Consider the following 17,099-nt stretch of genomic DNA (forward strand, 5'->3'; position numbering starts at 1 on the left):
TTTTTATTAGCTTTACTTCTGAGTGAAAATTGTTCCTTTTTTTCCCCAGTGTACGCAAGTTGTATGTATCACTGTAATAACACATTTATGTCTTTTGTGGGAGCTTGACATAGCATTCACTTTCACTGTATAGAAAAAAAAAGCAATGTGACTCATTTTGTAGAAGATGGAAGAAGGATGGAACGACGTGTGGGTGACTAAATGATGACAGAATTTTCAGGTTGGGTGAGCCTTGAAAATTTTACAATTATAAATCATCAGCTTCTTTTGACAGATCCTGTGTGACAGGAAATACATATATGAGATCTCTATCTAATTCTCAACGGTAACCTCTCTGTGAGAGGACACAACCTTTCTCATGGTTACAGATGATAATCACACAAACTCAAATACTAAGTGTGTCAACTGGCATAAACACACATTTCTATTTGTTTCTGTTGACTTCTTCCACCAGGCCATTCAAATGACTTCAAAGGTTTGACAATATAATGTTTGTATTGTCATTTTGACATATTTGAGGACACAAGAAGTAAATTATGGATTCCCTCTTTGTTGCTCTACGATTCACTGCAGGATTATGAGCTGAATAGGGAGGAAGGGTTAGATAACTGATGACGCAAAAGAAGAAGAACTTAATTCCTGATGCAAAAACATTTATGGCCTTTCTGGAGCATTTTGTATTTCTAAGTATAGTTAATATTTTCAATATTAAAGTAATTAAACATTAGATATCAACTTACATTTTGTGTAACCATAATATTTTCTCTCCTGAGATACTTTGTTCTTTTACATATTTACGCCATCTTTGTGACTTTCAATCTTTTCTCATGCCCTCGGACGCTGAAATACACCCCGAAGCGTGCTTGTTGATACACATGCTTAGCAGCACTAATAGAGCCTTGATGAACTAGAATAGATGTTGTTTCTGTGTTCTCATTGGCTGAATACTTCACCCTGTCTTGCGCACAGGAAATGGGCTGTGGTAACAGGAAGTTGTCTGTCTCAATCAGCAAATAGCTGACTCCTACACGGGCCCAACAAATGCTACCAGAAAAAGAAAAAAAACACATACTTATCTAAATAGGGGCATACTAATACTATTTTATATACAGTCAATTATAAATGCCCTAACAGAAAACATTTAGCATTTTTAGTCAAAAATATAATCAACATTATTCTCCCTTGGGATACTTCCCTATTTTAAAGTCAGCATGAAACAGTAGTTGCGATAGTCTTTTCTTCCCTGTTGTGACGCATTGTATATCAAAGTTAAATGGCTTCTCAAACAAGAAATAATGTAGGGTGGACTTGTGATTGTTCATGAAATTGATTGGATCATTGGGGTTTGCTATCACTGTGATCTCATGTGAGAGGTTGTCCTGCCATCACACCATAAACACGTCATCAGAGAAGAGATGTCATTGCAAGAGGGAGGAGAAGTTATACATTTTACAAGGGCACATGAATAAAAAAAATTATGTTCATGTTTAAATCATTTATAATGAATACTACAATATTAGACAATAAGAATTGTCAGATATAATTCTCTTTAATTAAATGTTTTAAATCAAAAACAAATTGAGAACCAGTGACTCACAAACTCTCCGCCTTTGTTTCTAGAGTTTCAAAAGTTATTAGCATAAGTGAAACTTTGGACAGTTGGTGGCGCTAGAGAAAACACTAGAGAACTACGAAAAAGAAAATATTTTTGAAAACAGTTATTTTATTTGTTTACGTGCATTTCATGTAAGCATTATCTTACTTCAGAAAATCATAAACAAGCTACTTCAATAAAATATTTTACATTGACCCTTAAATACGTTACTGTTTCGCCTATTACATATTCGGGTCTTTAGTGACCTGGATCTATGTCTTACACAGATGGATCTCTACCTGTCGCAATAATATAAAACTCTCCTGATATTAGAGTAACATTTACAGAAGAATAAAATAAAGCATATTGTGTTAACTTTTGGAGCTTGGAAGGGTTCAGTTTGAGCAGACGTTTTATACCATCATCACTGTAGTCAGAGCTCATTTCCCAGCACATTCAGCATCTGGCTCATATTCGCCATCTCAAACACGGGCAGGTTTACTAAACAGAGCAAACTAGCGTGAGAGCGCAAAACAGCGCCGATGGGAGAGGAAAGTTATCTAGTGGTAGTGATCTACTGACGACGCACAAATCAAAGAACACAGACGCAGTCAGATCATTATAGCGTCTGGTTTAAGACGTGCTTTTTTGGCTGGTAAACGTAGCCTATTGACGAGCGAAAACTTTAGTAAATCACCTTGTGTGATTCATTTAAATACTCTTCTCATACATTTTGCACCTGAAAGGGATCCTGACAGTAGTTTTTTAACACCAAAAGAAGGTTTGCGCTGGCGCAATCTGGTCCATATTCTCAAAACGATAATTTTCAATATCTTCAAAAGCAATATTTTGATCGCTGACAGCTTCTTCATCAGATCAAGGGACCATGGCACTAATATATGATTGTGTTCAGTACTTGCTCTGCAGTAAATCACTGAGCCATTTCAAGTTTTGCTGATGATACTTTCTATTCTTTTGTTTTCTGCCTGCAGTAACTATGAGTGAAACTTCACTTCACAATTGTGTATCAGACATTGCCACCTTGTTGAATAAAGGTGAATTGGAGAAAAAATGCTTTCACTGTTACACACCTCGCGAAAATTATTGTTATATTGTCTATAATTAATTGATTGAGGAATACTAGAAGGTAGATGTCTAACTTAAAAAATGAATTGAGGAGGAGGGTAGCGAATGACGTCCCGGGTCACTAAAGACCCAATGTATGGGTTAAAGGTTAAAGAGATTCAGCTGACAAAAATATTTTTTCAAACCCAAATCTGTTGATATTATTAAATTTTCAATGAAACATGATTTGGCTGATTCATAAGCCTTTCAGACAAGGACTAACTACTTCAAATGTCCTTACAAGTAAGTTTTGTTATGTTTTTCCCCCCACAAAATTTAGGCTTCACAATCCAAATGTCTAGTAAAAAAATACCTAGACAGAAATATTAAGTGATATCTCTCTAACAAAGACATTGTTGTCATGACAGCAGTGGCAACAGTGTAATGTATAATCACAGTGTAAGTAATATGTTTGCAGTCCAAAGTAAATTCGGGGTTTTGTGTGTTTTCTATGTGACAAATAACTGATGAGAAAAACAGATATCCAGTCTCAGAGGAACCAAATTAATCTCTATTTTTTCACTGTTTTCATAACTCCTCTCGAATCATCACTTACTCAGAACAAGTTTGATAACAGCTAAGAAGTTGGCAGCCTTTTACAACATGAGGAAGCAATAAAATCCGGACCGTTTGGTTGGATTATCGCCTCAGATGTGCTGCCATTTTCTTTATCACTGTTAATGGTTAGTGAAGAGAGCTCAAGCTATTTTTCTTGTTTGCTCCCCAGACATGTTTCCTGATTGAATTGAAAATTGTAAAGCAGATATTGCAGAGAAAATGACAAGTACAAGCAGGAAAAGAGCTTTAGCTCACATCAGGGTAGCGGGAAGCTCACCTGCGCTGAACAGGATATATGAGGTCGTGTTCAGACAGATGGAGGATAACACATTTGTCCTCACATTCAGTGGCATACACTGACCTGCTATTTTATGTGGTTACCACTTAAAGAAGAAGGTCCATATACAGTCGAATATGAGAATAAAGTAATAAACTCTATTTTATAATCTTTACAATCATTGTAAGAGGAAAAATGACCTCATCCTATTAAATGAATTGCTCTTTGTGAATAGTTTCTTTCTTAGAGAAAGAAAGAATGTAATCGTTCTTGGATTAATCAATCAACGAGTTAAAAAATCACACACACACACACACACACACACACACACACACACACACACACACACACACACACACACACACACACACACACACACACACACACACACACACACACACACACACACACACACACACACACACACACACACGCGTTACATAAGCAGTAATTTGATCAGTAACTAGGAAGGTTCCAGTTTCACAGAATGGAAATTTACTGGATACTATTTGCACACAAGTACAGCGGCAACAAATCAAGTGCCGAACCAACATGCAAATGATTCATTATGACAATACGAAGGAAAAAACAACATTTTAATATGAAAAGCAGTTTTTGTAATGATTAAAAAGATCAGTACTACTAGTTTTTTTAGTTTTTGCCAGATATCGTATTAAAAAAAATATGAAATAAAGTAAAATTTTAAATTTAAATTTAGATTGACAATCTTGAACAGCCGTCTTGTACAGTGAATCTTTTTTTTTTACTATTATCTTCTTGCTTATTGACATGAGAGCATATTGACTTGAGTGTAGCAACATTTTCAGTTTAAATCAGACGATCTACAGAAGGTCCACCTCAACTGGACAGACCAATAGATATGAATGACAAACATTTTTTTTTTACCAATACTATTTGTGTAAATCTATATGTTTTAGAGGTTCAAAAATCTAAAAGTGCACATTTGAATGTGCATGACAGTTCTGACAACATGTTAGCATCAAGACAAGCAGTCAGTAGGTGAGTTCTCGAAAGAAAGAAAGATAGCTGGAGAGGGTAAGAAAGTGAAGGAGAAGAGGCAGAGAAGAGAGAGGTATGGATGCTGATTGTGGTTTGGTTGCATCAGTAAAGTTTATGTCTTCGTCGCTCTCTCTTCAGTATATTTAGATAAGAGTGTGTTGCCAGCGGGTGAAATGGTAACAAGTCCACACGTGCTGTACCGCACACACTCAAACACACAAAGAACAACATGGTACAGTAACTTTCCGCAGTGCCTTATAAAGGCATGCAGTCAGTTCAGAGATTATATCTTTATATAAAAAATGTTTTTCATTGAATGGATATTAATAAACTAATAACCTGTAGTGATTTAGAGACAGCAGTGATCGTGATGTACAGTATTGTGATTTCATCCACTCAGCATTGTATCATAGCAATGTAGACAGTAGCCAGAGTGCAATTCCTGCCAACATTCCCGTTAGAGATAGGAGTGTCTCAACTGCCCTGTGTTAGTCCTATATATGGCGATTTGAAGGGTGAATAGCCTATTTGATATAAGAGAGAGAGTTTTATAAAGGTACAGAGAGAGTTGACTGACAGTTGGTTAAATTCGATTAGGCCTATTTAAATCTGCACAATAGTCCAGGGTCACACTCCAAAATTCACATACAAATATATGTGGAAATATGTGGAAATGCAAAACTGTATATGCACATGTATATGCACATATGCAAATATAAATCTGAAGTTGTGTAAATGTACAGCAATTATTTGAATTATGCTGTTTATAATGTTTCAACATTTTACAACTTTAGTGTATAATAATTTCTGCAGCACTTGTATCACCAACAAAATGAAAAACTTGCAATATGGCATATTAAACTGGAGGAAGTATTTTAATCGGAAAAAATGACATACATTAACTTGATTCTTTTTAGCAAGATTAGCCATTTTGCTTTATATATTAAATGTGCATATCTTCTACTTTGGCAACATGAATTTTAACGATAAACGTTTGCTCCAGTGTGCTCCACAAGTTGTTGTTTTTTATCAATGGAAGGTGCCTGTGGGTGATGTTCAAAGTCCTCAAACGGGCTTTTACTCGACAAAATCTCTGGGTGTCTCTGGAAAACATCAACATGACAACTTGACAAGCAGCTTCTTTAGTAAGTTACTCAGTGCATCATTCACGTCTCTTTAAGATAAATTTAGCTTGGCAGCCTGTTTGTTGTTGATGTCCTCTTAATCTCCAGTAATGTGTTTGAAGCCTTTAACAATTACAGTCCCTCAACGACCACCTTTGCTGTTTACACAGACACACACATGTAGCACAAACTGAATGACCAGCACAACCCATACACATTCTCTCCTGGGGTTGAGTTTCTGGTTTCTGTGTTGTTTTTGGTTTGCCCAAGGGAGAATACTTGGCAACTGTCAAGACTTGTTCTACTAAAGCTTGTGTTAAAAGCACACATAAAAACCAGAGATGACAGGCATAATTTAAGCCATAATTTCTTTAATGAGTGTTCCCTCTGCGAAGCACAAACTATGAAAGCTTGGGATTCAAATTATGAACAATGCAAAACCAAAAAAAAAAAAAAAGATTTGAGAGAGGGAGTGAGAGAAAGATGAAAATTGACATTCCGTTAAAACAAATTCCCTCCCTCTTTCTTTGTTTATCTCCATACACATACTAACACACAATATACATACACAGGGCAGTTTAAATAGACAAATGCATAAGGGAAAATAAGAGAATAGTGTTTGGCTAAAAGTGACTGACAGACTGACAGTAAAATACAGAGGCAGAGGTTCTCCTGGGAAACTCACAGATTCAGTTCCGACAGCAGAGCAGGAATCCTTTCCCCGAAATCACACACACACACACACACACACACACACACACACACACACACACACACACACACACACACACACACACACACACACACACACACACACACACACACACACACACACACACACACACACACACACACACACACACACACACACACACACACACACACACACGTGTGAGTTATGAGTGCCTTCTGTTTTGTGTTATCTCTCAAACACTCTCAATCACCTTATCTGTGAATATACATCTCACAATATCATATTGTCATATTTTATACCCAGCAGATGAATTACTGTTAACACACACACGAATGGCTTTTTAAAGTATACATATTCTGGAATGTATGGAGTGTATTACTAAAGGCCTGCAGGTGTTTTCCCTCATTTTTCCTATTGATTACATTTTGCATGTTTATTGTTCCTTTCTCTTCCATTTTGCCATTCTTTATATTAAACAGTATGGAAACCAGTACTCATTTTATGCATGCTAAAATGTCTTTAGCATTTCCTTTTTATACTGATGTGCACAATCTGCGGATAAACGTACACCCTTTGTGAGCTCTTACGTAACACACATCCAAACAGACCTGTATATGAAAGAATGTTAGAAGACACCTGGTTTGGGTTCGAGAGGTCAAGCTATAAATTCTCCCAATAGAATATTTGCCTTCAGCCCCCACACAGATGCTATGTAGTATGCTGCTTTATGGATGTCTGAAATTAATGTGTCCCGCTATAGCCTGTCAAAATGAGCTATTATGTTGTCACTCTTTGTTTATTGTTGTTAAACAACATAGCTGTCATGCTGATGACATACTGTATAATGGTTGCCATAGAGTCTGAATAGTTTTGCACATTCTTGCGAGTACCTTTTGTTGTTTGCCGCTACCTGTCATGATAAACTGTATTAACGGACATGTTGCGGGATCCGGTTTGCTTGACACTTTGTAAAATGGTTCTCTACCTCATTTGTAGATCTGGGGTCGCAAAACCTTGACCTACAGAGGCTTTTTATGGTGACATATGTAGCCTTCTAACCACCTGCCTCCGATATTTATAGATGTGTGATATTAATAACCAGGCTCCAGAATTAGCTGCCAATAGTTACTAAACTGAGAAAATGCACCACCCATAAATGTTTCTTAACATCCACAAACCAGTAATTAGCTTTTTTTATTAGGCTATTATAAATGTAATAAATATGTGGCCCTTATCATCTTAAAATCTTACAACCTATAAAATGCATTTGATTTCAAAACAGTCATGGTCATTTGAAATGGTAAAAGCCCTCATTCGGAATTCAAATCAGATGACCCAGCTAAACAAAGTGAACTGCAATCATTAACAACATCAGGTGCTTATTTTCATAAAGACATCAGAGAGAATTTGTGAATACAGCAGGGTTATGGGTTATGGGAGCTTCAGTCTCTTAGCGGACCACAACTGCAGCAGCTTTTGTCTGAGTACATGTACTGTAAATAAGCACTGCATATAAACATATTAAGAGTTCTTTTACATGACTGATGGCCAAACAGCTTTCAACTCTATTTCAACAATTTGCCAAGAAGTGATGCTTTTCATTGGGGTTTCATAGTTTGAAATGTATCGCAGGCATTTACTGAACAGAAATGAGGTAAACATTTGTGTGAAGAAGAATTATTATTGGTGTTTAAAAAAAGTTTATGTAATATGTATTAATTAATTGGGTAACACCTTAGAATAATGATCCGCCATTAAATAATGAAACTATGCAGGAAGTAATGCAGGACAAATGAGTAATACATTAACACTTCAGCTATTAACTAATATGGAAAGAAGATTCACTAATCAGTAATATCAAATTTAGGACTGATATTTCCTTATAGGTAATACATAATTACTAAATGAGATGCATGGACACATTAAGAACTAATAACTAACTATGACAAATTTGAAAGATTTACTAATTAATCACTAATCATAACATTAACATGTCTGAGATAAAAAAAAAATTAAACTCTCAATGTGGTCATAAAATGCATAAGTAATTACTCAAGTGTTACCTCACACCAGTAACACTTGAGTAATTAGTAAAGCATTTTATGTTTTAAACAAAAAGATTGATTACATCTCAGACACATAATGTTGTGATTAGTAATTAATAGGTAATTCTTGTCCTAGTTGCTAGTTATTAATGAGGCTAATCTCATTCAGTAATGATTGATTACCTAACTATCTTAGTCCTAAAATTTATATTACTTACTGACTAGTTAATTTTGTTTCCATATTAGTAGTTAACATATTAGTACTACTCATTTTTACTGCATTACTTTCATAATTACTTACACACTTACACATTAATGATGGACCATTTTTCTAAAGTTTTAACATTATTTGAATCAGTGAAAGAACTATGCCACACCTTTTTTTTAAAAAGGGCAACTGACCTATACAACTGTTGCTTTTCTCCATATATAGAAGTTCTGTGTGATTGGACAGTTTTAGTGTAAGGCTGGTGTTATTGGTTGGGCTCTTTATTGTCATGTTATTCCCATGTTTCCTTTGTGTTCATGCCATTTGCTTTTGTTTTCATTTGTGTTATTTTCTCATTGGTCAATTGTTTCATTGCGTTCAGGTGTTGCTCATTTGTTCATCAATAGTCTGGTATAGCCCTCATGTTGCCATGTCTAGCTAGTCTTGTCATCCTTGGATTCTGTCGTCCACTTTTGTGAGATTGATGTCCATGCCACGGCATGCTTTTCTAAGTTATGTTTATGTTTGTTTAAGTCATGTTTACTTCCAAGTCATCTGGAAGTCATCTGGGATGCACCTGCAATGAAGGCACACAGTCTGCCCACAGCTCATACTTAATACAAGAGGCAAAAAGCTACAATTGTTATTTGCCTTATTGTTCTGCACAATTATTTATGCAGTATATTCTTCACTTTTTGTGTTTCATAATAAAAATACAAGCAGTTCATTAGAACTGTGCTCAATGCTCATGCAAGCTGCATTAGATCATTTACATGCGCATTCTCATTTTTCTCGTTTTGTTTTATACACATTTTGAATAAACTGCACTTGGGTACAGAAACCTGAATCAACCAACTACAGTGGAACAGTTACATATAGATTTTCATTCCACCGGAACTCGACTCGTGAACGCGGATACGGCCGTTTCCACAAGCCATATATCAACGTTTTAAATGATGGATATGTTTCTAAACCCATCGCTTCAGAAGGCATTTATTAACCCACTGGAGTTCTATGGATTACTTTTTATGCTGGATGGATGGATGTGCTTTTTAGAGCTTAAAAAACACGGGCACTGTTCAATATTGGGAAGAGCCAAGATATTATTTATTATAACCGATTGCAAACTCCGATTGTGTTTGGCTAAAAGAAGAAAGTCATATCCTGCACCTATATGGCTTGAGGGTAAGTCAATTATAGGATCATTTTAATTTTTGGGTGAACTATTCCTTTAATTGCAGCCATGGAATGAAGAAAAATATTCCTTCAAATATTCCTACCACTTTTTTCATTTTGTTAAAACTTGCAGTATTATGGGAAATCCCAAAGTTTTCTAAACTTGTCACAACAACAAACAAGGGGCATTAAAGGGCTCAATGCATGAGGTGCTCATAACACCATGTAAAAGTTCTAAGTATAAAGTGCACTTAAGATTGTTCATTGTTTGAATTGGTACATTCCATGCTGAGAACATTGAGAATAATCTCTCTCATGCCCACACACTCCACACTCCTCTCTAGGAATTATTTTTGTTTGGCATCTTTGATTCGGATTTCGTGACCCAAGTACAGTCTGTAATGCAGGTCAATGTGTCAAATGTGGGCTAAATACCACAGTCCCAGCAACTTTTAGCTCTAAAATATAGCTCCCTGGTGACTTCTTCCCTCTCCCAACAGCATGGGAAGCATGTGAAGCGACAAGCTGCACCAGAAGAGAGGTGGAACACTGATAAGAAAAGACACACACAGGCGTATTTGAACATATGCACACTGAGTAGCACACAAATATGAGGCAGATGACAGTATGCACACATGAACACTCCCTCACACAGACAAATGTGATTAGTTTGCTCTCAAACCTTGGTCTTGGTCACCGCATGTTCAATTTGGCCTCGTTTTCATCTAAATGCAGGCTGTTGTGGCTTTCATTAGCATCAGAAAATGTCCCAGCACAAAATGTCTCACTAAAGATCTTCTTATCTAAATGTGAGAGACAAACAATTACTACCAATGTTTTGTCAATTCACTTCATGTACCGTTCTAACCAGCTAGCTCAGATAAATCAAGAGGCCAAGTGATATCTGTTGACTTTTATATCCAGGGTCCAAAATGACAAAGGTGAGTGAATTGAGAAAATTGAGAAACATGAGAAAATATGGCAAGTTTTATATATTATATATAATAAATATATATCACTTTCTTTTATATTTTTTGAAAGAGGTCTCATTCTCAACTAGGCTGAATTTATTTATTTATCTATTTATCAGGAATACAGTATACATATTGTGAAATATTATTATAAAGTAATTTTCTTTTGTAATATATTTTAAAATGAATGTATTCCTATGATGACAAAACTGAATTTTCATCATCATTACTCCAGTCTTCAGTGTCACATGATCTTTCAGAAATCATTCTAATAGGCTGATCTGGTGCTCAAGAAACATTTCTGATGTATATCAATGTTAAAAACAGTTGTGCTTCTTTATATTTTTGTAGAAACCATAGAAAAAAACATCAGGATTAAGGTTAGGATATATGAATAGAAAGTTGGTATCTACACCACTTTATCTGGCTAAGCTACAAGCCAAATTAATTTGCAACTCTCTCTCTCTCACTCTGGTAGAGATAGTCAGGGTGTGTGTGTGTGCGCGTGCGTGCGTGTGTGATGATGGAATGATGAGAGACTGATGGCAGATTGAGGCTTGCCCTGTAAACACATACAGGGCAAGAGGCCCCCCTTTCACAGAGAAAGAACAAAGAGGGCCTCTGACAGGCCTCTCACCACAGCAGCAAACTCTGCCTGTCGAAGGGAACAACACATCTAATGCTTTTACAATAAACAACTAATGCTTTTATAAAAACACAAACTCAGTGGGATGCACCTGCAATTAAGGCACACAGTCTGCCCACAGCTCTTACTTAAAGGGCACCTATTATGCAAAATTCACATAACATAAATGTGTGTTGGCACTGTGTGTACACAACGACCCTATAATGATAAAAATCCAACCAGTGTTTTTTTTTAAATCCCCATAAATCATAAGCACGGTCTCAGAACGAGCTGTTCTCAGAATCAATGCAATGTGACGTAGAATTGCATAAGCCCCGCCCACGACTGTTGATTGACACTGCAGTTTGAGCGTAGACCCCGCCCTGAGTGAGCTGGAGGACACAGTCCGCCATTGTTCCGACACTGGAGCAGCTGTAGAATGTCTCCGAAAGCAATTGAGGTGTTTTGTTTTTTAGATGTTAGAATAAATATAGCAGTCTTCATTTACTCTCGTTGTTACTTGAGGATTGATCAGTACAACGGCTCTCGTGATCAAGCTTACAGACTCCGGAGCGACAGGACTAACGTTACTGATCACGGCGGAAATGAAAGTGAGAGCGAGCACTTTATGACAGCTCGAGCTCATCGAGTCATTTTACAGATTTACAGTTTACCAGTTTATAAAGCACCCACTGAATGTGTATATATTTGTTTACTGTTAGTTGTAACGAGTGTTTTGTGTACTTCGCTGTGTAACGTTATGTTCCATGATAATGAAAGGGAGAGAGAGAGAGAGAGAGAGAGAGAGAGAGAGAGAGAGAGAGAGAGTTTATGGATAAGACTTAATGCGCACTTCTTATACTGTGTTTATTCTTACAGTGATTTTCTGCAGTAAAACTAATGCTTCATCTTTTGTGTGATGTACAATAAACTTAATTGAACTCATCAGTAGCCTATATTTTGCTCATCATTCAGACAGGCTTAACTACAGCAGGAATAGTGAAGCAGATGGCATATAAGTTATAAAAGTAATTCAAATAAACATACCTGTTCTATCTCTATTCAGCATATATTCTCTAGCTCTGTGGGCATTATTGTCCGACTCTAACACCATTACTGTGAGTTTCTGTTTTGATGTTATATTTCTGTGAGATGAGATTGTCCTGGCTCTGAGTGCGAGCTGGTTAGGCTCCGCCCCCTGTGCGTGGAACCGCATCTCATTAACTTTTAAAGGAGACACACTAAAACGGTGCGTTTTTCTCAGCCCCCAAAAAATGACCATTTAAACATGCTGTAAAAAAATATCTGTGGGGTATTTCGAGCTAAAACTACACACACACACTCTGGGGACATCAGAGACTTATTTTACATCTTGTGAAAAGGGGCATAATGGGTACCCTTTAATACAAGAGGCAAAAAGCCACAATTGTTATGTGCCTTATTGTTCTACACAATTATGTAGGCTATGCAGTATATTCTTGGTTTCATAATAAAAATACAACCAGTTCATTAGATTAAGCATTTCAATGCTTATGCAAGCTGTATCAGATCATTTATATGCGGATTCTCATTTTAGTGTCATATCATAACTCTCTTCTTTTCCTCTCTTTTAAAACCATATACTTGGATCTTAAACATACACTGGCTCTACTTCCCATGACACAGAAAACGTGACGTTTTCCAAACCAGTTTTCCACAATGCCAGTAATCTGATGTTTTATCTGAGCAGTTATTTAGAAAAAACTTACCCCAGGGTGAACAAGCCATTTGTCTTGGCTTCTTTTCAAAATATGTATGACTGTTTTGTGAAGGGAAATCACGCTTCATAAATATATGATAACATTGGCTGATGTCAAGAGTTGAGAAACAGCCTCGTCTTTATTTATTTAATCGGTAATCTTCTACTTTTTTTAATCTACACAAAAAGTCCCTAATATCCTAATATATAAATTATACAATCATCGATATGACCCCTTAAAATAAATTAAAAACAAAACACACACTGTAATGTGTGACACATCATGAATAAGGTAGATTCCAGTTAATGCAAAATGATGGAAGGTTGTGGTTTTTCTTCTGAAAAAAAGGTCCAGAGGGACATAAATCATCATTCAGATGCTCAAATGCAACCAATTCTACTCCTCAGAGTCTGTCGTTCTTTTGCACGCATTATAGATGTGATAAAGAACTCTTTGTATGCGTGTACGTATAATGACATGTGTATTACAATGTAAACATGGTTTACGAGGAGACTGTGACTGAAAGTTTTGACTGAAAGTTTACAGTTTGTGCAGTATAAAAATAATTTTGTGATGAATGTGTGTGTGTGTGTGTGTGTGTGTGTGTCAGTTAACGTTTTTTTTTCAGTTCCTGTTTTACACTTTCACTGTATTACGTCTTTGAAGGAGTGTTTACAAAGACAGCTCTTCCAGTACACTAACATGACTGTGACTTGTAGAGGAAGTGGTCACATCAGGTCTCACACAGGGTGACAGCAAAACAGGACGTGATCTAAATTGTTCCAGAGATGTAGCCCATAATGCGCATGTATTTTATCTTTGCATCTTAGGCCATTCCTGTGTGTTTTAGTTGCATCATATTTACGTCAGATGATTTACACTATTTTCAAATATTTGTATTTAGAGGGAATTTATTGTATTGATCAGAAATTCCATTATAGCCATAAGCAAGCATGCAAACTCATAACCCGGTCACACTAAATACGTCTCTATAGCACGCAGTGTGTTGATTGTGCAATTTATACGCGAACATTTGTTTTTACGTGCATAGGATACGCATAGGTTAGGGTAGGTTTAGTAGTGGTGTGGGGTGCGTGTGTATTAAACGCAATGAAGTGCGTATCAAATGGACAGAAAAAATGCATATCATATGCACGTAAAAACTAATTTTCGCATATAAATTGCACGATAAACACAATGCGTTCTAAAAAGTCCACTAAACAAAACTTCCAAAATTCACAAACAGACTGAAATCCACCAGACAGACAGAGTACATACAAACACACAACACTCGCTTGTTTCCCCAAGTCTTCCTTCCTCTTCAGTTCCCTGACAAAATATTATTTTTCACACCCTTTCCTTTAGTAAGGAATCAATAAACATGTTGCATTTGACATGGTTACAATTGTGCAATGTATTTGAAGAGATGTGGTGTGCCACAGTGCGAATTTATTTGGACCATCTAATATTCTAAAACAACTAATGCTATCAGAAAGAGATGCTCTGTCAAAGGTCATTCTTACAGCGACTCCTTTATATTTCTACATTTTCCAAGGAGATCTGTCTCTTTTTAGATGTCTCTGACACATACAATTTTTGGAGCTCTTCTATAAGGGAGGCGTCCAAAATGTGCAGTGCTGGGTGTCTTTCTTAGAGGATTGAGAAACACCAGGATGATGCTTACTTAACCCTTCCTCATTTAGGACTTATGAATTATTGAGTGCAAATGAAAGAATTCCTTTTAAGATAGTTAAAGGTCATTAACAGTCATGACTTGATGTCCTACCTGCTGGTCAACATATGTTTTCCAAACCTCTGCGCCAATGCTTAATTTGTAAATAAATAATTCCCAGATCAAAAACAGCAATTAAAAGGCACGGTGACCGACGCTGACCATACAATATAAGTTTTCCCGGAACATACAACGACTACACTAAACAGTGACGGCACAACTGTAGGAGCATCATTCACAAGTTTCTGCACAGCCCTTACTACAGCCTAGTGTATTATTCTGTCACGTATAGCTACCTTGAGACCAAACATCATTGAATTGATCAGTGATATTCTCTCATGGACATCATCATTGCCTTTTCCTTTACATCGATTTCTGATTCTGACTGATCTAACTCCAGTTGCTCGTGTCTCCTGCTCTCCTGATTATTATTAACAGTTCCATCTTCAGGATCTCTTTTGATCATAAACACTTCCAGCTTTACTCGTGGATATGGAAAAGGGAAAATGAAAATATGGGAGGGTAAGGTCTTATGTTTACAAAGCTAGCTTGCTATTGCTAGCCTATCCAAAAGTGCCAACCCTACCTTTAAAGCAACACCAAGGAACATTTCCTCTGCCGTCGCCCTACAGGTTGGAAGCGGAATTGTCCATTACCGCTGTCGTAAATAATTTAGCCTACCGCAGCCTACTGTCGCACGCACGCTCGCTGTTTATCCAGCACCGGCTTTGGAATGAACGATGTCCACAGACAAGGTAGAGTATGTTGCACGATTTCATGAAAGTATGATGTATTGCGACATCAGAAACGAAGAAAAACTAAATAATGACTATTGTAACGCTTGACGTAAAGCAAGTCAAATTTGTAGATGTCTTATGTCTCATTAGAACTACAGAAACGCGACCCAATCTGGCAATCTTCAGATAAAGGACCGCAAAGCGGAGACATAAGTGCCTTTCACCCTGTTACGACTTTATGAACCACTGAAACGATTCTGGAAACTATAATTTTAAGGTAAAAAATATTCCTTAGTGTTGCTTTAATGTTGATGAGTTACAAGATTTTTAAAGGAGAAAGACAAAAGTCAGGGACCGTGGGCAAAGATGAACTCTAAAAGCTTTTATGGAAATATTAATTGAGTGCTGATGGAATAGTGGTTTAAGACCCTTTTAGACAAACTACATCATATGTACGGGAAAAGACGATCCATCAGCACAAAGAAAATATTTAAAATGTGCTTTTAGAGGTCATCAAACAGATAACTTTAATTATTTTTTTTACACTGCCTCATGTCTACTCATTCTAGGAAAGCATAATAACGTTCTACACTAAAGTAAATACCCATCATTCTCTCATCTTTCATTTGAATGACTTTTAATTACTGCTTATTGACTTTGGTCACAGAAGCATTGAATATGTAATAGCCTACAGCCACTTAGTCAACTGCACCACCCTTCCAAACACAGACAGCTCAATCAACAAAAGCTGTAGCTCAAGAGGCTTTATGTTTCATTAACTGCAGATTAACATCTATCGTACTAGTGGACTGAGCAGGACGTTACGCTGAGAAGGTTAAATGCATGATGTGTGATGGAGGGTCATTGATCGTCTCAGACAACGAGTAAATACAAAATAGACGTTCTGAAAATACGGCTTCGTGCTGTGAGAGTTGGATTCAATACCTGCACAGAAAATATATTAAAGTGATGCTCATGGACCATTTGAAGTCATCCCCGTTTGCCCAGTTTTGCTGATAAACCTGTTTCCGCGTAGGAGTTAAAAAAGTTAACTGGGGCCTTATTTCTCATAGTTGTACCTTTAAATCTCACAAATGTGGCTTTATATGTCACTTGCAAGTTCCAACATTACTCATACTGCTATGAGATTTTATCTCACAATTGTGACAATTTCTTGTAATTGCGACTTTATTTCTTATAAATGTGACTTTATATCTCAATTGCGACTTAATGTCTCATAATTGCAATTTTAACTTGCAATCATTTTTAAATTTCTCATAATTGCAATTTGTACTTTATCACAATTTCAGCTATTTCTCGTAATTGCAACTTTATTTTATAAGAGTTTTGACTTTATATCTTAATGCAATGTGACATTCATATTGCAAGTGCAGTTTTATAAAATTTAACGTGCATTGTGAATCACTTCCAGAACTAAAAAGAAGTGCTCTTTGAACACAACCTACCCAGTGAT

Source organism: Phoxinus phoxinus (genome assembly GCF_949152265.1).
Source record: "Phoxinus phoxinus genome assembly, chromosome: 3".
Taxonomy (NCBI): domain Eukaryota; kingdom Metazoa; phylum Chordata; class Actinopteri; order Cypriniformes; family Leuciscidae; genus Phoxinus; species Phoxinus phoxinus.